Raw genomic sequence first — 22,866 nt, 5'->3', positions numbered from 1 at the left:
GGTGTGTGCCTTGCTGACCTTCATTTCCTCTTGGTCTCTATGCAGGTGTCACCTGATCGGTAAGGCTCTCCCTGTCCACCTGACATAAAGCACCCGCTGCCTCCTCTCTCAAGCCCTCACCCAGCCTTATTGTCTCACAGCTTACCAGCATGTGTCATCCCATGTGTGTGTTTCTTTATCTGTTTATTTTCTTTCTCTCCCTTGCAGAATGGAAGGAATTTGTTTGGCTGACTGCTGTATCTCCAGCCACTAGAGCAGTGCCTGGAGTATAGCACCTACTCAATCAGTATTTGCTAACTAACTAAATGAATGAATGAATGTATTCAAAAGCTATTCTGGCTCCCTTTCCTTGCCTAACGCAGCCATGGCTTGTGGTCCCAAGAAGCATCTGAAGCGGGTGGCAGCTGCAAAGCACTGGATGCTGGGTAAACTGACCGGTGTGTTTGCGCCTCGTCCATCCACCGGTTCTCACAAGTTGAGAGAGTGTCTCCCCCTCATCATTTTCCTAAGGGACAGATTTAAGCATGCCCTGACAGGAGGTGAAGTAAAGAAGATTCGCATGCAGCGGTTCATTAAGATTGGTGGCAAGGTCCGAACTGAGATAACCTACCCTGCTGGATTCATGGATGTCATCAGCATTCACAAGATGGGAGAGAATTTCCGTCTGATCTATGACACCAAGGGTTGCTTTGCTGTACATCGAATTACACCTGAAGAGGCCAAGTACAAATTGTGCAAAGTGAGAAAAATCTTTGTGGGCATAAAAGGAATCCCTCATCTGGTGACTCATGATGCTCACACCATCTGCTACCCTGATTCCCTCATTAAGGTGAATGACCCCATTCAGATCGATTTGGAGACTGGAAGATCACTGATTTCATCTAGTTCGACATGGTAACCTGGGTATGGTGACTGAGGGTGCTAGCCTGGGAAGAATTGGTGTGATCATCAACAGAGAGAGGGACCCTGGATCTTTTGACATGGTTCATGTGAAAGATGCCAATGGCAACAGCTTTGCCACTCGACTTTCCAATATTTTAGTTATTAACAAGGGCAACAAACCACAGATTTCTCTTCCCTGAGGAAAGGGTATCTGCCTCACCATTGCTGAAGAGAGAGACAAAAGACTGGCAGCCAAACACAGCAGTGGGTGAAATGGTCCCTGGGTGACATGTTAGATCTGTATACGTAATTAAAAATCATGTGGCATGATTAATAATAATTTAAAAAAAAGCTATTCAGGCAGAAGAGAAGTAGGCCATTAGTGACACTCTAAGGTTTCTGCCTTGACAGATTAGAAGATGATGCTCAGTGACATGGGAAGAAATAGGTCACAATGGGAAGCAGGTCCGGATTGAACTTTGGTCCAGTGGACCTGAGACGTCCAGGTAACAGCCAGGTTGGGAGAGTAAGGAGGCATTAGAAATGTGAGGCCCAGAGCTGAAGAGGTGAGTAGGAGAGGGAGCAGATTATGTAGTCAGTGCTGACAGGGAACAGATGAAGTCGTGGGGTTCAGTGAGAGAGTGGAGAACCAAGGACATACCCTGGGAAAGAAGGAGCCAGTCTAAGAGGTAAGAGGAGACGCTGGAGTCCCCAAGAAAGAGTTCCAAGAAGGAAGGCAGGTCCTGTCCCCACTATGGAGAGGACAAGCAAACAAGGTGAGGTGTGGAAGGATTTGGTGATTAGAGGGTGACTGGTGACCACAGGGAGAGAATCTCTGAGAGTGGAGGTTTCCAGGTCAACGAGAGGCTAAGAAAGGGCTGCAGTGGCTCCTTCAAGAAGGAACACGAGGCAGTGGCAAGAACAGATTTGATGCTGAGGGAAGGAGAAGGGAGGAGGGAGGGAAGAGGACAGATCCCGGGGTGGGGGAAGGAGATTCTGGGAGGGACAGAGGTTGCTGGCCTAAACACGAAGCTCAGCAAACTCATCCTGAGTGTCCCCTCCCCTGCCGTGCCTGGGCCTCCTGTCAGTGGGATATGGGAGGCACAGAAGAGAGACTTGAGCATATGTTCAAGGACATCTGGGTCCCTTGAACCTGGCCCAACCTTGGGCTTGTCATAGCTACCAAGAAAAGCTTACAAGGAGGTACTCTATGGGAACTCGGGAGAGCTGCGGGGCTACTCAGCTGCAGATGGCAGAGCCTCGTTCTCACCCTTCTCCAGGGCTGGAACCCCCTACAGCCTGTGGCAGACGGCATTTTCTAAAAACAGCCACCACAGTATCTCCCATTCCACTTTCTCTTACACAAGTGACATCGGCACGCCACTATCGAGGGGTAAAGTCAGTGTGCCTTCATCTGGAACCTGGGCAGGTCTCTATGACCTCCTTGGCTGCTGGAGTCCACCATAAACCATGTCGGGTAATCTCATCCTTACGGTTGGACAAGGTTACGCAGCTTCTGGATGTTTCTCTTTCTTGGCACATGTGCCTTCAAAGCCCCAAGCCACCATGTAATAAATTATCCCAAAGCTACCACACAGAGAGGCCCATGTGAAGAGAAACTGAGGCTGCCAGCCGCAGCTGAGCTCCTAGCAAAACGTATCCAGAACACAGCACTCATCATGGCCACAATGCCTTGCTCTCCAGGGTTCCCCAAGGCCCTGCTCCCCACCCCTGCTGTGCACTCCCTGGAAAGGCTGGCTTCACCCCCTCATGCACCTGCCTGGGCCCAGTGGGGATCAACAAGCAGGCTCTGGATACTGTGTCCCTTGAGCAGCCCTTAACATGTCTGCACAGGTCATCTGCCCAGCTCCCAGCTCCCAGCCCCCAGCTCCCAGCCTCCAGCTCCCCAACCACCTCACTCCAGAAACATGGAAAATCCAGGGACCATCCCAGGCCCAGCTGCATTCCAGGAAGAAACTGGGCATGCTGCCCAGAATTACACAAAATGGACTTTGGGCCAATTGCCCAAGCTGGACTAATGCCCCCACCTTCTTAGAAAGGGCACTCTTTCCGGAACCAAGGCCATAGCCTGGAACAAAACCCAGATGTCGTTTGAGCAGGACATGCCAGGTGGGAGGGGCTGCGGGGGGCTGGGAGGCGCATACCTGATGCCTCTTGCATCCTATCAGCCCAGGCAGGCAGGGTGGGGGGAGGGAAGGAGACCCCATGTGTAAGGACTATCATCAGCCAGCCAGCTGCTTCTGAAGGTGGACCTCCGAGGCCCCTGGGATTCAGCCCCCTCATCCCTGCCTTAAGCAATGGAGATGAATCCAGGTTAGGGGTTAGGGGGCACAACAAGCTGTGCTCCCTGAAAGCAAAACAGATAAGTACACATCAGGAAAGAATTGTTTCCTGTCCTGTATTTGTGTTAGGATACATGTAACCTGTACCTCTGGAGCATTTAAAATAAAACCTGCTTTATTGTCATATTCTTAAGTTCTCTTAATAAATATTTCTTGAGTACCTATGATGTGCCAAGCACCATAGATATATTTTCGTAAATATATACATGTTTGAATGTGCAAAGGATATCTCTAGAAGGGTGGTTCTGAACCACGCTGCCAGGGAACATTTGTCGATGTCTAGAGGCATTTTTAGCTGTCACAGCTAGAAAGGTGCAACAAAAATTGAGTGGGGTGAGACCAGGGATGCTACAAAACATCCTGCAATACACAGAACAGCCCCGCAACACAGCAAAAGTCTCCTACCCAAAGTGTCATTCGTACTGAGATTGACCTCTAGAAGGATACACAAGGGACGGGTCCACGGTGAGCGTCCCTGTTGCAGGGACTAGGAGACCACTGTGCTTGGGTATGCAAAATCATTCATTTTCCTTGTGTGCCATTGTGAGGAAGGGCATTTTGTAGGGCTTCTTACAAAGTGCATGGATTACTTATTTTTAGAAAAGAATAACTGTGACTTGACTGAGCCATAATTATTTAGTGGTCTCCTCTTGATTGCTGGGGCGAAGGAATTTAAAGAGGAGGAAAGGCAAGGGCATGCCACAGTACCTGGGACCCACAGACCTCAATCCACCTAGTCTTCCTCTAGACTAGAGTGTCCCCACCTGGCACCAGCACATGGTGGCCCAGTCTGTTCTTTCCTGCAGGGACTGTCCTATGCAGGATGTTCAGCAGCATCCTGGCCTCTCCCTCCCCAGATGCCAGTGGCATTCTCTTTCCTGCTGCGACAACCCAAAATGTCTCCAGACATTTCCAAATGTCCCATGGAGGAACAAAAACATGGCTAGTTTGGAGCCACTGTGCTAGATTTACTCTGTGAACATCTCAACACAAAGAAGTCCCCATCCACTAACCTCAGGAGCCTACGACCCAGTTGGATCCTCAGGGAGACCCGGACCCATGCCCAGGGCCAAAGGACCAAGGACACGGAGATAGCAGACGCTGTGTGGCACCAGGGGTAGGGGAAGAATGCCTCCTAGAGGAAGCGTTGCTCACAGATTCCTGAGCATAGAGAGGGGCCTCCTGGGCTCCACTAAAACATCTGCCCATTTCACAGAGAAGGAGATGGAGCCAAGGGGTGATGTGGCCCCAGTCACACAGTGAATGATGGCTAGGAGAAGCTGGGACAGCTGTATTCTCTGTAGCATCCCAACACATCCTCGGAGACTTTCCTTGTTCTTTATATACTCCCTGGCTCCATGGACACCCCTATGTGTCCTGGTGCCCCCATCTTGAAAGGGTGTCACCTAAGATGGCACATGACTAGCCGCATGTATTTTCTGCATTTGCCCTGTATTTCTAGATAAACAATCACTCAGCTGTTCCTGAACTCCACAGTGCCTCCATGCAGAGCTGTCTCCTAGGGGCTGGAGGATCGCATCCACAGCTGCACCCCAGAGACCCAGGAAATGTCCACCATCGCTAAGCTGTGGCACCTTCTGCAGCTACGGGCAGCTGAGAGCCCGGGAAACCCAGTTTGCAAAACTCTGACATCTCTACAAGTGAGCGTGGCAGGGATAAATAGGATGAGAATTAAAACCCACCTTGTTTCAACTCCTTAAGGAAGGCAGGTCAAGGTGAGTCCAGCCTTGAGCAATGAAGTCAGCCAAGACATTCCTTCCACCAGGTAGAAAAAGCCAGATATCAAAGAACCCAGGCTTTAAAACCAAACAGCCTAGGATCGTAACCCCATTCTGTGACTTCCTGGCTGTGTGATCTCAGACAACTTACTCAGCCTCTCTGAATCTGAGTAGGTGCATCTATAAGACAGAGATAATAACAGCGACCACTCTATAGTATCACCAGTCAGCTGAGATAATGCAAATGTAGCTCTTAGCACAGAGACCAGCACATTGTAACTACGTGTTACATGATTCTGGCTATCATTTTATTATTAAGCATAAATATAATAACAACAACCTTACTATGGTTTATGAGCTGGCATGTGGGGCCCCATATAACTTTTCACAAATAAATTCCAGTTTGGAGGCAAAATGGCTGGAAAACTACAAAATTTCTGGTCATTTATATAACATCCCTCCTCCCACCATCCCATATTGAAAAAATAAAAGGATCTTTTAAAAACAATTTTTAGTGGTGTTTTAACCTATCTGAATAGCTAAGACTTGACTGCCCTGTTCTTGGTTTCAGCTGTTTTCCAGCTGCAGGGTTTTTCTCATTGATCAGAGAGAAATCCCCAAGGTCTGGCAAAGGAAGCTTTTAATTGCTCTGGATGGACTGATTTTTGGCTTAGCTGCTCAAGCATATAATTGAATGAGAGCGAGAGAGAGAGAGAGAGAGAGAGAGAGAGAGAGAGAGAATATCACTTTGAGATTGCCTTGAGATGAATATACAGTCAGAAATCCCCATTCCTGATCAGACCTCAAAGATTCCCCTAGCCTGACTCCCACAAGCTCTGCAGACAGAGAGCATAAAGCAGTCACTTCATTTTCCTGATCTTTATCAAAATAATAACAAGAGTGATCATAACAATCACTGTCCTTTATCATATGTGCCTGTGGATTGGAATTCCCCAAAAGTGGACTCTGAGACGAGGATCTGAGTCCATTGGCTTTCTTAGGAGGGAATCCTGGAAGCACCAGGAAGTCAGACAGAGATTGGAAGACACAGCCAGGGAAGCAAGTTACGACTGGGGCCGCTGGAGCTCAATCCTCTGGGGACTCTGGGAGCCAGTTCAGCTCAAACACTTCAGCATCATCTCATCCAGGGATGAGGGCACTGGGGAATTTATGCCCAGATCCCATCAGCCATTGGTTGAGGGCTGTTCCTAGGCTGTATTAATTCCCCAGCACTTCCAGCCGTCCCCAGTGCAAGCAGCCTGAAGAACGAAGCCTTGGGGCAAAAGAGCCACAAGTCAGGCCTTCTGCAAAGCATCAGCAGCATCCCTACAATGCCCAAATACGACATGACCCAAAAACATGATCATTGCCCCCTTCCCGACTCCAAAGATCCAGAGGATTTGTGATCTAATTGAATATACAACCTTTTTATCAGTAGATAAAATAGTTAATATCTATTTATAACATTTAATTTACCCTACATGCTTATAATGACATATTATATGTTAATGATATATTAATTTAGAAAAGTTGCTCTCTCTGCCCTCATTCCATGACTCAGTCTTATTCCAGCTCTTCCGATTCATCATTTGCTCTCATGGTCTTTGTCACCATCAAAGCCACCTTTTGAATCGTCTTAGCTTCCCAAGCACATCTTCTTTCCTCCCCTCTGGTTCTTGGCGACACAGCAGTTTTGGAATCTGTAGGATGCTTTCACTGGAATTTTTATCCCAAGGCTTGAGCACCTATTTGCATAACATTAGGGCAGCTGGCTGTTCCATCCATCGCGGAGGCGCCAATGCGTGCTCTCCATAATGTAACCGGGGATGGCACGGCTTTCTTAAGTGTCCTTAAAAGACTCGATCCCTCTTCACAGAGCAACACGGTGATGCCACATCCTTGGAAATTTGTTCCAAATCTGGATTATATTTCCTAGCCTCCTTTTTAGCAATTCCTTCAAGATAACCTTAGTAAATATCCAAAAAGACCGCTGATCGAGGTTGTTTTAGATAACATCTCACCTAAACAGCACTTGGTTGTTCAAAGTAAAATAGTTGGGATCAACCCACAACATGAAAGACTGTGCAAGTCCTACTTGAAAACAGACAGTGTCATTCCAGAGATCATCTGGGGAGGGGGAGCTTTGGTGAGTCTGCAGTCGTGATAGGGGTTTTAACAGTCACATGCATAAACCCATCTTAATCTTCACAGCCACCCCAGGAGTGGGTTATCTCATTATTCCCTTTTAACAGATAAAGAAATGGAGGCTCGAGGGGCTCAACAAGCAGTGGAGTGACAGTGATGGGTGTTACTTGGGGGTATGCACACCTTGCCCCACCACATGGCCACCCCGATGGGGGAGAGCTGTGCCCATGGGCATAGCTGGTAGACTCCTGGGCCAACCAGCAAACTCTAAGGAGCAAAAAGACCCAGCTGGCCCAGCAGCCATGGTGAGGTCCCAACTCAGCTCCCTCCACTTTCCTGAGTGAGTAAAGAAAAGGGCCACTTCCACCATTCCAGCTGAAAACCTCTGCAAAGAAAATGCAAAGGTTTAGGTCTTAGGGATCTGGAGCTGCTTCCAAAACACACACCCAAGACCATTTCAAATAAGAAAGCAGAAGTGTGCAGGAGTTTTTAAAACAAGACCAAATGGAAAAATCTTGACTCCCCCGTTCTTGTCTCTCTTGCTCATCGGTCAATGACACTTTGGGTTTTTACTGATTAACAGAACTAAAGAACCGGGGCGGGGGGCAGGGCTGTGAGGGAGAAGATTCAGCCTGGTATTAAAGGGAGACTGTGGGCTTTGGAGCTGGCAGGGCTGAGCTCACTGCCTTTGGGATCTCTCAGCCTCAGTTTCACCATCTGTAAGATGGGTACTAATCCCTACCTCACAGAGCAGTGATGAAGATTAAGTAGAATGCACCAGTCAACACAAGTCAGAAATCGATAGTGTCAATCCGATCCTGCACCGTCCCTCCTTTCCTCTTTTGTTTCCAGTCAGGTTATGGGGTGTGGGGGCTACAGTGAAACAGAGTTGGTCTCTCTGGAGTAGGGAGAGAGAGTTAGCATAACGGGGAATGGACAGCGGGGCGCCTGGCTTCCTGTTCTTGCTTTTCTCAGGCACCTCTTCCCACGGGAGGAAGACCACGTGGCCTGTCTGCCACAATGCCCTCCTTCACTCCACCCCAGACCACCCCAGTCCAGGCCGTGCCCACAGCCGTGTGTGGGACCCTAATTTCCCCAAGGTAGGGAGAGCGGAGGGAGCCCTATAGCTGCAGCTGTGTCTCTGCCTTCCAGAAACCAGGTATGGGAGCAAAAGAAGAGGAAACCAAGAGGAAGAAGAGAGGTCAACAGCACTGGCAAAGAGAAGACGCGGCATTCTCCCCAGAAGGGTCCCTGAGGGGCACACGTTGGAGGTATGGCTGCTGAATCCACGGACCAAGCTGAGGGCATCCTGGATTACACTGGTGGGTCTCAGAGCTGCTGGAAGTCTGCCCCTGGCCTCGCGCTCCCATCTCCTCACAGCTGCTAACTGTAGAGGGTTCTCAAAGGCAAGATTTCAATTTTGCAAACGGATCTTCAGAAAATTGTGCCTCCCAGCTCCCTGTGGCCAGCCACGTCAGCGAAACATACCTCGAAGAGGAGTCCACTGCCAAGGAGGCTGGGAAGCCGCCCGGAAGCCCAGTGCGCCTCGGGAAGGTCTGTTTCCAATTAGCTGGTGGCTGTTCCCCCCCAAATCGTGACCATAACCAGATTTGGGGTAAGTCAGTGTGCCCTATTTCATGAACAGTTGTCAGAGAATTCCCAAATCCTACCCTCTGATGGGCCACACAGACCTCCCAGCTCAGGCAGCCCGGTGTCCTAGGGAGAAAAATGAGACTTGCTGAAGGCGGCTTCTGTGACCTCATCCAGCTCAGACACTCTCTGACTGCGTATTTTCCCTGGGCCTCCTTTGTAATAATTCCACAGGGTCTAGTACACTGGACCCCTTAGTAATTTTTGTAGATAGAGCACTCACACAACTCACAATTTAAAAAAAAAAATAGCCAGGAGCGGTGGCTCACATCTGTAATCCCAGCACTTTGGGAGGCTGAGGCACGTGGATCACCTGAGGTCAGGAGTTCGACACCAGCTTGACCAACATGCTCCACTAAAAATACAAAAATTAGCCGGGCATGGTGGCACACGCCTGTACTCCCAGCTACTCAGGAGACTAAGGCAGAAGAATCGCTTGAACCTGGGAGGTGGAGGGTGCGGTGACTGAGACTGCGCCATTGCCCTCCAGCCTGGGCCACAAGAGTGAGAGATTCTGTCTCAAAAAAAAAGAAACATAGAGACAGGGTCTTGCTCTGTCCCAGGCTGGAGTGTAGTGGGTGCAATCATAGCTCACCACAACCTCAAATTCCTGATCCCAAGTGATCCTTCCACCTCAGCCTCCCGAATAGCTGGGAATACAGGTGTGTACACCACACCTGGCTAATTTCTTAAGCATTTTTATTTTTTGTAGAGACAGAGTCTCAATATGTTGCCCAGGCTGGTCGTAAACTACTGGGCTCAAGTGATCCTCCCACCACGGCCTCCCAAAGTGCTGGGATTACAGGTGTGAGCCACTGCGCCCACCCAGAGGGAACGATTTAGTTGTCAAGAAAAGACGGGTGGACAGTTGTTATGTTTTGGCAATCCCTTTCCTCTTTCCATTGCCTGCTCCCCAAAACACTGATGGATATAGGGTGCCAAGCCATTATTTTTTCTAATTCAAAAGTTAAATAACATTAAAGGATAGTTTTTGGAAAAAAGACAAAATTATGACTCTCATTAAAATATAAAGATTTTATTTAACTCACTAATTAATGAGGGAAGTAGTTAAGATGCTCTAACTAGTTAAAAGGAGAATTCCAAGAACCACACATATTAAGTCAACAGGAGTCGGAAATGAACTTGAGTGCAGAGGAAGTTTATCCACAGGGCAGCCATCAAGTACATTCCTCAGCACGAGGAGTTTGCATTTCTGCGAACTCAAATCATCTGCACTACTGTCAGTTCTCTAGGACTTACAGAGTTGTAACACGGCTCAAAGGCAATGGAAGGCAAAGATAACCTGGAACTTGCTCTAGCCTGGACGTTCAGTGATGTTTTCTCCTTTTTTGCCCACTGGAAAGCTTTTCACTAATTTTTCCTGTTGGTGATATAGGAGACCAAATGGTGGAAGCATAAATAAAGGCTATACTTAGAGGAAACTGATCCCTCCAGATTGGAATCCTGTGGAAAATTCCTGGAGGAGACCGAAGTTGAGCTTGATTTTGAGGGCTGGTAAAGATTTAGGGGGTGGGTGCGATGGCCTGTAATGGACTTCAGCCCAGGTATTCTAGGTCAGTCTGGGAAACATGGTGAGAGCTCACCTCTACAAAAATAAATTTTTTTAATTAGCTGGGCCTGGCGGTGTGCACCTGTGGTCCCAGCTACTCTGGAGACTGAAGTGGGAGGATCACCTGAGCCCAGGAGGTCGAGGTGGCAGTGAGCCATGATCACACCACTGTACTCCAGCCTGAGCAACAGAGCCAGAAGCCTTCTCAAGAAAATAGAAAGATACAGAGAGGGGCACCTCTGTCTACAGAGGCGAGTGTGGGCGGAAGTTCGGAGGGAGGAAGGAACCAGGCGTGTTCCGCTGGCAGGGTGCACCTGTCTGCCCAGAAAAGTGGGTTTGTGAAGGAAACTGGCCGGTGACGAGGTTGGAAATATAAATTGGGACATCCCTGTGGCTTTTTACTGTGGCTCTCAGCTTCCTAACAGTCCTGGAGAAAGACAGGTAAGGGGATAAATAAAGGTGGTGGAAATGGTGTGAAGAAAGTTATCTGCAAGGCAGCAGGGAGGTGCTGGCCTTTTGTCCTGTTCACAGTAGACAATTTGGGGTGCCTACCTAGTGACCCTGCCTTTTTTGGAGTGTGATTCCCACTTCTTGCTGAGGAGGAAGAAGCAAACAATCAGGTTTGAGACAGATAGCTCCCCCCTGCTTATGAGAAGGGGACAGAATGTGAACTCAGAAAGACCTCACCACAGTCCGGCGGTATTGATCCAGGAAAGGTAAGAACATATAAAACTGGGGCCCTGGTTGTTACCATGGCAACCTGTAGTCTGTTGCATGCTGAGTTTGGGGGAGCAGAAGTGTCTCGGGGGGGATAGTCAGTCACAGGGAGATTAGCACAGGGGGGCAGAGAAGTGACCCAGCCCCAGGTTGCCCTGTAACCTTTGTTCCCAGGAGGCTGCTGTGCGGCTCCTCTGGTCAGCGGTTCCCTGAGGGTCGGGGGTTTCCTAATAGGAACGCTTCTCCCTCTAGTTCACTTGAAGGGCTTCTGCTTCCTCCCCTCAAACAGTCTTCACGGAGTTTAATGAACCCAGAGCCATCTCCTTCCCCAATCCCGACTGTGCCTGCATTTTAGGCCAGGTTTGTAGGAGAGTTGAATGAAGATTGAATGAATGAAGGATGAAAAGTACAAAATGCCATCACTTCACCTCTTTCAGGAAGACCCAGGACACTCTACTGCATCCTCCGCTAGTTTGTGAATTAAATGTCAATGGTGGCTTTTACTAAGCACTTACTATGTGCCAGACACTATGCTGAGCTCTGCACCTTTAAGAGGCAGCAAGTGGTGACTGGTTCACAGCTGGGCTCAGAACTGCCTGAGTTGGAAGCCTCAGATAGGAAAACGGAAGCTTTAAAAGAGGTGAAGTCCTGGCCAAGCCCAGCAGCTCATGCCTGTGATCCCAGCACCTTGGAAGGCCAAGGCAGGAGGATCACATGGGGCCAGAAATTCAAGACCAGCCTGGGCAACAAAATAAGACCTCGTTTCTACAAAAAAATTAAATAATTAGCCAGGTGTGGTGGCATGTGCCCATCATCCCAGCTACTCCGGAGGCTAGCGCTGGAGGATCGCATGTGTCCGGGAGTTCAAGGCTGCAGTATGCTGTGAATATTCCACTGCACTCCAGCCCAGGTGACAGAGGGATACGATGTCACTAAAAAAGTTGGGTGTGGGGATCAAGCCCTCTCCTGAGCTAGCAGTAATGGTGGGACTGAGGTTCAAGCCCATGGCTGATTCGATTCTGTTTACAGAACTGTTATGTGATGTAACTGAAGCCTTGATTGTGCATCTACTAGTCACACCATTCAAGATGCTGAGGATGCTGCTGTCACCAACACACCCAGTCCTGGCCCGCATGCGGCTGCCACCCCAGCCCCCAGTGCTCTCCCTGGAGCCTGAACCCTAGCTACCCCTTCAGAGCCACCCCTCTGGCTTCCAAGAACCTGCACTACCCACTCCCACCTCTCCCTGGTAGAGATGGCACAGCCTGGGAGCCAGCCACCCTGGGAAGCTCAGGCCTGTGGCTGGATCATCCACATGTCAGGGAAGGAAAGGAAGCCCATGGCAGGAGGGACACCCTCTTGTGGGTGGCAGCGACTCCACGAGCCCAGGCTGCATTGTTCACTGAGACTGCTAATGTTTGAACCCATCTTTGAATAAGATTCACCCTCTTGGGCCGGTAAGTCCAAGCTGCAGTAAACCTGGAGGGAGACCCGCAGCCCAGCTGCAAAGCCCTGCCCTGCTCTTGGCCGCTCGCAGAAGCTCTGGGCTTGCTGAGGGTGCCACGTAGCAGAGGCAGCCTCCACCTCTAGCCCGTCCCACTCTTCCATCTGCTTCTCATTAGCTTCAAAAGTGAGGTCTGGCACTGTGCCCTGGGCAGGAGGGAGAGCTTGGTGTGGCCGCTCACAGAGCCCCACCTCCCTTGCCTCGACTTTCTCTTCTCCTGCCCCATGCATCATCAGCACCGCTTCTGGGGCTCCTCTCTCTACCTCCTCCGCCTCCCCAGCACCCCCTCCCCTACCCCTCTTCAGCAACCTCCTCCCTGCACAACCCCACCCACCCGCACCCTCATACACACACCCTCACTCCCCGGCACTCAGTACCTACAAGCTTCCTTCCTTATCCCTTTCAACCCCCGCAGCCCTCAGACAGTGTAGCCCAGAAGTTCAAGGGCATTCACTCTCACATCAGAAGGGTCTGGGTTCAAATCCCTGTGCACTGCTTGCTGGCTGTGTGACTCTGAGCAAGTTGCTTAATGTCTCTGGTCTTCAGTTTCTCCATCTGTAAAATGAGATGATATTAACAGTACCTATTTCATAGGGTTATCATGAGGATAAAATAAAATGGTACAAGTAAAGAACCCAGCATAAAATCAGGGCTGGTCCACCTTAGGTATAAAAGGGATGAATTAGGACTTAGAATCTTACCTTCCTAAGGGGACCTGCAGTTGGCTGAAGCAGGACCTGCCTTTTGGGACAGGAATTAAGGTTTTATTTTAGAATAAGGCCTGAGAAAGCAGGAGGCTGGAGGGGCCTATCTCTATATTCTGGATACCTCAAATACAGTTAAATTCTGCCGCCGTGAGCATTTATTGAGCACTACCTGCATGCCAGGCACTGTGTGTGAAAAACACAATGCCTGCAGATCAAGGAGCTCAGATTCTAGTGCCAGAAAAAAAACATAAAGAGAAAGGGCCACCAAGTCACATGCTGAAGACAGCAAGGGAGAGGCCAGAAAGTGCTACAGACAAGGAGGAAACAGCGCCGAGCTGCTGGGCACTCGGGCGCTGGGTCTCAAAGGAGGGCCACTGGCAAGGACAGAAGGCACCCCTCTTACAGAGCAATGGGGGCCTGCTGGGTCCCACGTGCTCTCCAGGAGAAGCAGGCAGAATTCCTTAGTCCTGTTAAGCCGATGAGGAAGGCGAGGCACTGAGAGTAAGGGGCATCTGCTTCCCACCAGCAGGCTTGTATTCTAGAAAGGAATGTTCTCCGCAACCCCAAACCGTCAGCTCTTTCTGCTTCCAAACTTGGCAGGAGTTTGCAGGGAAGACAAAGAAGAGAGGGGGAGGGGCAAGGTGGACCAGCTGAGCTGGTTCTCCCAGGGCCTGGAGGAAGGACGGACTTCGTACTGCGTGGGTGAGGGGCGTTCACACACTGGCGTCCACACCCCCATGTTGCTCCACCAGGCATGAGGCCAGATTTTGTCCTCGTAATTCCCAGAACTGCCCTGAAACAGGACACTCACTAATGTGCGTGGTTTAAAATGCAGTGGGTTTTTTTGGAGTTTTTTCGTTTGTTTGTTTTGATACAGGGTCTCACTCTGTCACCCAGGCTGGGGTACAGTGGCACAATCATGGCTCACTGCAGCCTGGATCTCCCAGGCTCAGGTGATCCTCCCACATCAGCATGCCGGGTAGCTGAGATTGCAGGCACTTGCCACCGTGCCAGGCTAATTTTGTCCATATTTTTTGTAAAGACGGGGTTTTACCATATTGCCCAGGCTGATCTTGAACTCCTGAACTCAAGCAATCCACCTGCCTCAGCCTCCCAAAGTTCTGGGATTACAGGTGTGAGCCACAGCACCTGGCCACACAGTGGTTTTAAAAGAAGCCTGCTCAGGGAGAGGAGAAATGAGTCCTATCAGATCTGCGCCCCCTGGAGAATGGCTTCTCCACCAGCCCAGGCCCTGTCTGTGTCCAGCGGGAAAGCAGGCATGAGGAAGACCAAGGGGGCACTGCCGTGTACTGGCCCTGAGTGACCCAGGCCCTCTACTGCGGCCGTCACAGATGTCAGTCCCCTCGATCCTTAAAATCAGAGCCCTGGAGTCAGTCTCCTTCACAGCAAGCCAAGGGGAACGCCTACGTCTGAGCAGTAGGGCAGGGACCCAGCTCTGCCTGCTCTGCGGAGACATCTCTGATCTCGGGGGTTACAGAGGATTTGCTTCCCCCTCAGATGCTGCAGGGGGAAAGGAGGGGAGGCAGGGGAAAAGGAGGGGAGGCAGGGGTCTGTCCGGCTCACTCTGAGTCCACCTGGGCCAGGTAGCAGGAACAGAACCTCCTTGGCGGGGACAAGGTGAGAGCAGGAGGTGCTGGCCGGCTGCAGCCCCTCACAGGCAGGGCAGCCAGTTACATTTGAATTACAGATAAACCGGAAATACTTGTAGTTTAAGTATGGCCCATGGACTAGGGCAGTGGCAATGAGGGTAAAGAAGGGGATAGGTTTAAGATTGCATTTGAAGGAACTGAAATCAGGATCTTGAAGAGATGATACCTTTGCACCCAGGCTCACTGCGGTGCTGTTCACAAGGGCCAAGATCTGGAAACAACCTAAATGTCCGTCAAAGGAAACAATTGTGGTATACATCCATGACAGAGTATTATTCAACCTTTAAAAAGAAGGAAATCCAGGGCTGGTTGGTCACACCTGTAATCCTAGAACTTTGGGAGGTCAAGGCAGAAGAATCGATCACTTGAAGCCAGAAGTTTGAGACCAGCCTGGGCAACAAAGCAAGATTCCATCTCTACAAAAAATTTAAAAATTAGGCGTGTATCGTAGCACATGCCTGTAGTTTCAACTGCTCAGGAGGCTGAGGCAGGAGGATCGCTAGAGCCCAGGAGCTCAAGGCTGCACTGACCTATGATACACTGTTGCATTCCAGCCTGGGCAACAGAGTGAGACTCTGTCTAAAAAAAAGAGAAAGAAAGAAGAAAGGAGAGAGGAAGGAAGGAAGGAAGGAAGGAAGGGAGGGAGGGAGAGAGGGAGGGGACAGGGGAAGCGAGTAGAGAAGGAGGAATTTGTCTTCCCTGCAAATTCCTGATCCTGCCATTTGTGACAACATGATGGACCTGGAGGACATGATGAGATCCTGAAGTAACTCAGATGGAGAAAATTAAATACTGCACTTTCTCGCTTATACACGGAACCAAAAACAGCCAAACTAATAGAAGCGGAAAGTAGAATGTTGGGTGCCCTGGACTGGGAAGAGGGGGAAACAGGGTGGTGTTGGTCAAAGTGTGCAACGCCTCAGGGATGCAGGATGAATACATTCTGAAGATCTACTGTGCAGCTTAGGGCCTGGGATTAACAATACTGTACTGTGCACTGAAAATTTGCTAAGAGAGTAGATCTTATGTTTAATCCTCTTAGCACAGAAGGAAATGACAAAGAAACAGAGGAGATGGAAGGGCACGTGAAGTGATGGATTATGGCCTTGATGAATGTTTTCACAGCCGTGTCCATATCTCCAAACACATCAAGTTGTATACATTAAATAGCTACAGGCCAGGACTGCTGGCTCATGCCTGTAATCCCAGCACTTTGGGAGGTCGAGGCAGGTGGATCACTTGAGGTCAGGAGTTTGAGACCAGCCTGAGCAACATGGTAAAACCCCATCTCCATTAAATTAGCTGAGCATGTTAGCTTACGCCTGTAATCCCAGCTACTTGGGAGGCTGAGGCATGAGAATGAGAATTGCTTGAACTCGGGAGGTGGAGGTTGCAGTGAGCTGAGATGGCACCACTGCACTCCAGCATGGGAGACAGAGCGAGATTCCATGAAAAACAACAACAACAACAACAAAACTACAGCTTTTTTTGTGTCAATCACACCTCCATAATGTGGTTTGTTAAAAACCATGTGATTTGGAGATGGGTGCCCTGTGCATTGGTAATATATTGGATGTAGGAGATAATGTCATAGGAGAAATCAAGAATGACCCCCAGGCTTCAGGCTTGAGCTACATCTGGGTTCGTGGGACCACTTACTGGGACTGGGGGGCGGGGCAGGATCAGATTAGAGTGGGGACTCACGGCTTCTGTTTCTGGTGCTGTTTAATTTAGGAGGATCATTTGGGCCCAAAGTGGAAATTACAGTTATGCAAGCCTGGAGCTTCCGGAATTAAGGGAAGGTCTGACTGCGGCGTTACCAGCACGTGGATGAAATTTAAAGCCATGGTTCCTGGTGCAACCTTGTAGGGACTGAGAGTTCAGAGAGCAGAGACAGCTGTCCAGAACCAGGCCTTGAAGACCCTCGACACTGATGGTCACAGAGGAGGGACAGCAGCAGCCATGGAGGCAGGCGGGTGGGCACAGAGGGCCGCAGAGGGGAGGATCTGTGAGGAGGGGTGGCTGACCTCACTGAGTGTTGCAGGGAGGACTGATAAGACGGGAAGAGGAGGCCAAAGCCAGCCTGCGGTGAATTGAAGGGGGAACACAGGTGAGGAAGCCGAGGCGGCCAGCGAACCCACCACCATCAGGAAGTCCTGAGCACTGGCTGGGGCTGGCGGCGGAGGGAGCAGAGGTGGCTGGAGGGCCAGTGAGATTGGGCAGATCGACATTGCTGACCTTTGCGTGTGTTCCCTGCCTGGAAACATAGAGACAAATCCTGACTGCCCTTGAATTGGCAGTGGGGCCTCAGGCAAATTGAGTCAAGTGAGCGATTGTATATAAGGGTGTTTTAATGTGTGTTCAGTGGTAGAGAGTGGGAGGTACTCTGTGGTGGGTACATGCACATGGGGGGCGCCGCTTAGCAACAGCAGGGGACAAAACGACCGACACCCACAGCAACGAGGACAATTTTCAGAATATCTACAGGGAGGGAAAGAAGCCAGACTCAGACGGGCATGTGCAGTACGAATCATTTCTAAGAAGTTTTACAACAGGCAACACTCATCTACAACTAAATAAAAACCTGAAAGGTGGCTGCCGCTGGGGGCAGTGACCTGACTGACGAAGGACAAGAAGGAACCTTCTGGGGGACCGGAACATCTTTCCCTTGGGAGGAGTCTGATTTAACAGATGTCTGCATTTGTCACAACTCAGCAAGTGGTGCACTTACTTATGACTGGAACATTTCACTCTATGTAAATTTTACCTAAAATTAACTAGAAAGGCATTCCTGAATGCTACTTAATGATACACGTGTGGAAGCCTTTGGGAGTGAAGCGTACTGAGGTTTGCAGCTCCCCTTGAAAGGTAGAAAACAGGAAGATGAACTATGGGTAGATGGAGAGCTGTGTGATGAGGAAATACAGTAAAATGCCATCCGGGGGTGCGCATGTGCATGTTCACTGGAAAACGCATTCAACTTTTCTGTGTATTTGAAAATGTTTATAATAAAATGTTGAAGGGAAATTTTTAAAAAAGGATGTGAGAGTACTTTTCATCCAACGCAAAGATACTTGTTGGGCATCTACCATTATATCAGATGCTGCAAGGCAGGGGACGCAGTGCTGATGGAGACGTCCAAAGCCACGGCACGAGCCATCATCCAAGTGACAGGCAACGAAGCCAGCTCCTCAGAGCACAGCGCTGTCATTGTCCCTTCTCACAGAGGACACCCAGGGCCAGAGGAGAAGGAGGAAAGCACAAGTAGGTCTGCTAAGAACTGATTCAAAGAAGCAAATCAGCTGGGCTCGGCGGCTCATGCCTGTATTCCCAGCACTTCGGGAGGCCGAGGCAGGAGGATCACTTGAGCCCAGGAGTTCAAGGCCAGCCTGGGCAGCATTGCAAGACCCTATCTGTACAAAAAAAAATTTTTTTAAAGGAACAAGTCTCTGGGGCCTGTGTAGAGGGCAGCAGGGTGACTGGGCCCCGGAGCTTTGGGTTGGGATATTCAACACGTGCCTCAGAGAGTGAAAACACAGTCAGTTTTGGGAACAACCACTTCAACCCCAGGGGTCAAAATATGCCCGCATCTAACTGCTCACTGCTTGGGGCTTCTGAATGTTTCAGTCCCTCCGTTATAAATAAGGGACCAGGAAACCTAGGACTGCCCTTCCCACCAAAGGTGCATCCGTAGAAACGTTCACCATGGCCTCAATTTTGTTTTTTGTTGTTTTTTTTGAGATGGAGTCTTTCTCTGTCACCCAGGTTACAGTGCAGTGGCACAATCTTGGCTCACTGTAACCTCTACCTCCTGGGTTCAAGCGATTCTCTAGCCTCAGCCTCTTGAGTAGCTGGGATTACAGGTGTCCACCAAAACACCTGATTCATTTTTGTCTTTTTAGTAGAGAAGGGTTTTCTCCATGTTAGCCAGGCTGGTCTTGAACTTTTGACCTCAGGTGATGTGCCTGCCTCGGCCTCCCAGAGCGCTAGGATTATAGGCGTGAGCCACCGAGCCCAGACACCATGGCCTCGTTTTTAAGAGTGAATATGTGACATCTGCAGCCACATGCAGCTACAGGGGGCTGGGTCAGTCATTTACCACGGTTTAAAGTGCAATGAAATTCCATGCAACTGTCAGACTTAGTGAGATAAATCTATAGGTCCTGGACTTTGAACTGCCCAAAACTGCCCCATATATATATATACATATATATATACACACACACACATATATATATATATACACATACACACACACATTATGATCCCATTTACATAAAATTATATGTAGGTAAATATGTATAGATACATATATATGTGTGTAAATATAAATATATATAAATGCACACATACACAGAGCACCATAGTAAAGTTCACCAAAATGTTTATAACAGCGATTTCTTCATAATGAATATGAATAATCTTTTCTTCACTTTCTTCTACATTTTTCCACATTGTTTAAAATTTCAAAATAAATGTATATAATTTTAATGAAGCAATTCTTTTTTAAAAAATGATTGTGCAAGAGGTTTCAGAGTAAGTTGATGTCCACAAAGTTCTTTTTTTTTTAATTACTATTTTTTAATATAAAATTAATACCTGGAGTTTCACCATGTTGGTGAGGCTGGTCTCGAACTCCTGACCTCAGGTGATCTGCCCGCCTTGACCTCCAAAGTGCTTGGATTACAGGCATGAGCCACCGCACCCGGCCTACAAAGTTCTTAAGAGACTGTCACTTTCGCGGGGGGCAGTGGCTCACACCTGTAATCCCAGCACTTTGGGAGGCCAAAGCAGGAGAATCACCTGAGATCAGGAGTTTGAGACCAGCCTGGCCAACATGGTGAAACCCGTCTTTACTAAAAATGTAAAAATTAGCCTGGGTGTGGTGGCGAGCACCTGTAATGTTAGCTACCCAGGAGGCGAGGCAGGAAAATTGCTTGAACCTGGGAGGTAAAGGTTGCGGTGAGCTGAGATTACACGATTGTACTCAAGCCTGGGCAACAGAGCAAGACTCTGTCTCAACCAGAAAAAGAAAAAAGAGACTGTCACTTAGCCCCCCTACCCCATGGTGACGGAGTGGTTGGAGAGGTGAGCTAAGGACTCTCTTAAGCTATGACTGAGAGCTCTCCTGTCCCCTCCCTGAGCCCTGAGGCAGGACTGACTACATTTTTGTGGGGTTCAGTGCAAAATGAAAATGTGGGCTCCTTCTTCAAGAATTTCAACATAGTAACAGCAGAGTGTGAAGCCAAGTGCAAGGACTCATCTGGGCATGGGACTCATGTGATTCCACAGGTCACAAGCCCATGAGGCTGGCCTGTCTGGCAGGACCATCTGAGCAAATTACAGAGCAGGGGATGAGGCCAGGAAAACGGTGAAGGAGGAGCTGGTCTGGACCTTAAGACGCCATGGACCCACAAAGACCCTTTCAGTTGACCAGGAATCTCGCCACAACAAACCTTACAAATATTCATGCTTGTGCATTTGAAACCCTGGCTCCTGAGATGTGTAAGACCCAGTGGCAGGTTCCAAGGGCTCTGAGTTGTTGGGCAGCTTTAATTAGCAAGAATTCGAGTCAGAAGGGGCTTACGCTCAAGCCGGGCAGGTGGACTTGGAGGGCTGCTTGTGGGAGGTGGTATCTGCCTGCTGTGTGGAATCCCAGTGCCGGCCAGAGGGAACCTGCTATAGGAACTTTCCACCCCCACTGCCCCAGAAGCTGATGGTGCCCCTTGGCCCAGGCTGCTACATTACCCCAAGTCTCTTTCGGGGCGGTCACCCCAACACGTCACAACATGGCTGCTCCTGGGGAAACCTGCTCCTGCGCCTCCTGCCACCATGTCCCACCCCCGCACCTCCTGGTTTCTGGGCACCACAAAGAAAGCTTGTGTTGAGGCCCAGCCGTGCTGAGCGTGCAGACAGCCTACACCTCCTGTAGGCCACATGGCACAAAGGCTGGTCTGTGTGCCCAGCCTGAAGGGCCCACCGCCTCCCTTCCTCCACCAGGCACTGGGATCAAGTCATCGGAGGGCCCAGGAGGCTGCCAGGCTGGCTGGACAGCCAAGGAGACAGGAGCTGCTCAGCTGACCCTGCAGGACTCCAGCATGTCCAGCAAGCAGCAGTCACTTCCAGGCTCACGGGCACTCACAGTGACGTGTGCACAGCCTCCAGCCTTTCTGAAGGTTCCTCACCCCTCTAAGTACAGCTGAAGGGTTCATTCAGGCTCTCCCCTAATCGGGGCCCCTGGCACCAGCCTTCCCCCACCCTACAACCCCCCAGTGATGGGTACAAAGGTGTGCCATGGCTCCTACTGTCTTTAGAACAGCCCAGAACTGGTGAGGGTTTAATGCTGTCCACAGCAAACCTCACCAGTAAGTTTGGCTTCGGTCCTCAGGTGATTCCAACAGAATCGAGTCCAGGCGCCCACACGAGTAACAGGCTGTTAATGCAGTCACTGCTGACTCCACCCTCTCCTGTCCCCCTTCTCTGTCCCCTCCCTTGTGCCTCTGGGAATCACCTGACACATAAAACTCCTGCGCCCAGATCCTTGTCTCAGAGCTGCCATCCCAAGTCTCTCCCAGCCTCGTCTCACCCCACTGCTTCACTCACATGTGCAAAGGCTAGGCACGATGGCTCATGCCTGCAATCCCAGCGCTTTAGAAGACTGAGGCAGAAGGACCATTTGGGCTCAGGAGTTCAACCCCAGCCTAGGAAACATCGCAAGGCCCTGTCTCTACAGTAAACAGACAGTTATCCAGATGCAGTGGCACACACTAGTAGTCCCAGCTAATCGGGAGGCTGAGGTAGAGGATCACTCAAACCCAGGAGTTCAAGGCTGCAGTGAGCTATGATTGTACTACTGCACTCCAGCCTGGGTGACAGAGCAAGACCCTGTCTCTAAAAATAAATAAATAATTATACGTGCAATACGTGTAACACACGTGTGTCCCGTGCCTGTTAGGTGCAGGGAGGGGGTGGAGTTTGGGGTGAGGGGAGACCCCTGCAGTGCCCCCTGCCGCTCTTTCCCTCCATGGTTTTCATTTTGTGGGAAAAGAGAAAGTAGACTCTATGGAGACGAAAAAGTGGGAGAAAGGGGCAAGGGGGGGGAAGGGGTGGGTGGCATAGAGGGACACCACCTCCAGGGGACGAGCCAGGAGGACGCCTCCCTTGGGGCAGCCCCTCCCTGACTCCAATCAGCTGCTTCTCCAGGAAGCCCCGTTGTCCACATCTGCCTCCCCCGGTCCTGCTCACAAAGGCACTTAGGACTCAGCTGGACTCCGTGCTGGTTAGAGTATTTCCATCTGCTTCCAGAACTTTCCCTGCCCGGCCCTGACCCCTGGAAGGCTGAGCCCCAGGGACCCCACTGCCTGGGCTCCTTGGTCCTCCACTTCCTGGTGGATCCAGCCAATAGCTGACAGTGGCAGGAGATGTGGGCGGGGCCGGGGGGAGGCAGGGGGAGGCAGAGTGCAGAGTATTTATCCCCCCATTCTTCTCTCACTCCCTCCCTGTGGTTCTGGCAGGGGCTCCAGTTGGTGGCCCTCCTCCACGCTGCCCTTCTCCCCAGCAGCTGGAAACATCTTCCACAGCCTTCCAGTGGAGGGCGCAGCAGCTCCCCACTGCTGCTGGTACCTGCGTGCCTCAACACCTCTCGGTTCCCTAAACTCAGACGGGGAGCAGCCCCCCTATTAAGAAAATCTCTTTTGAAATCCCCTGGGGTGCCACTGTTTTCTGCTGATGTCCTGACAGACAGTCGGGGCCCTCAGAGTCACCCCCAAGTGACTCCTGGAAGCACCCTGCTCCAGCAACGTGGCAAATATGAATATTCAGCTCAGGTGACCTGGGTTTGAATCTCAACTTCACCATTTACTTCCAAGTGGCGTGGCTTCTCTCAGCCTTAGTTTCTGCATCTGGAAAATGAGCGTGAT

At 50.2% G+C, this 22,866-nt stretch overlaps 1 pseudogene; it reads left to right on the top strand.

Moving 5' to 3' along the window:
* Positions 1–363: 363 nt before the first annotated feature.
* Positions 364–6,030, top strand: LOC108292070 (annotated as a pseudogene).
* Positions 6,031–22,866: the final 16,836 nt, after the last annotated feature.

The sequence above is a fragment of the Cebus imitator genome, unplaced genomic scaffold (assembly GCF_001604975.1).
Source record: "Cebus imitator isolate Cc_AM_T3 unplaced genomic scaffold, Cebus_imitator-1.0 Scaffold475, whole genome shotgun sequence".
Classification (NCBI taxonomy): domain Eukaryota; kingdom Metazoa; phylum Chordata; class Mammalia; order Primates; family Cebidae; genus Cebus; species Cebus imitator.
The sequence above is the reverse complement of the archived record's forward strand: the minus strand, read 5'-3'. Positions and strand labels throughout refer to the sequence as shown.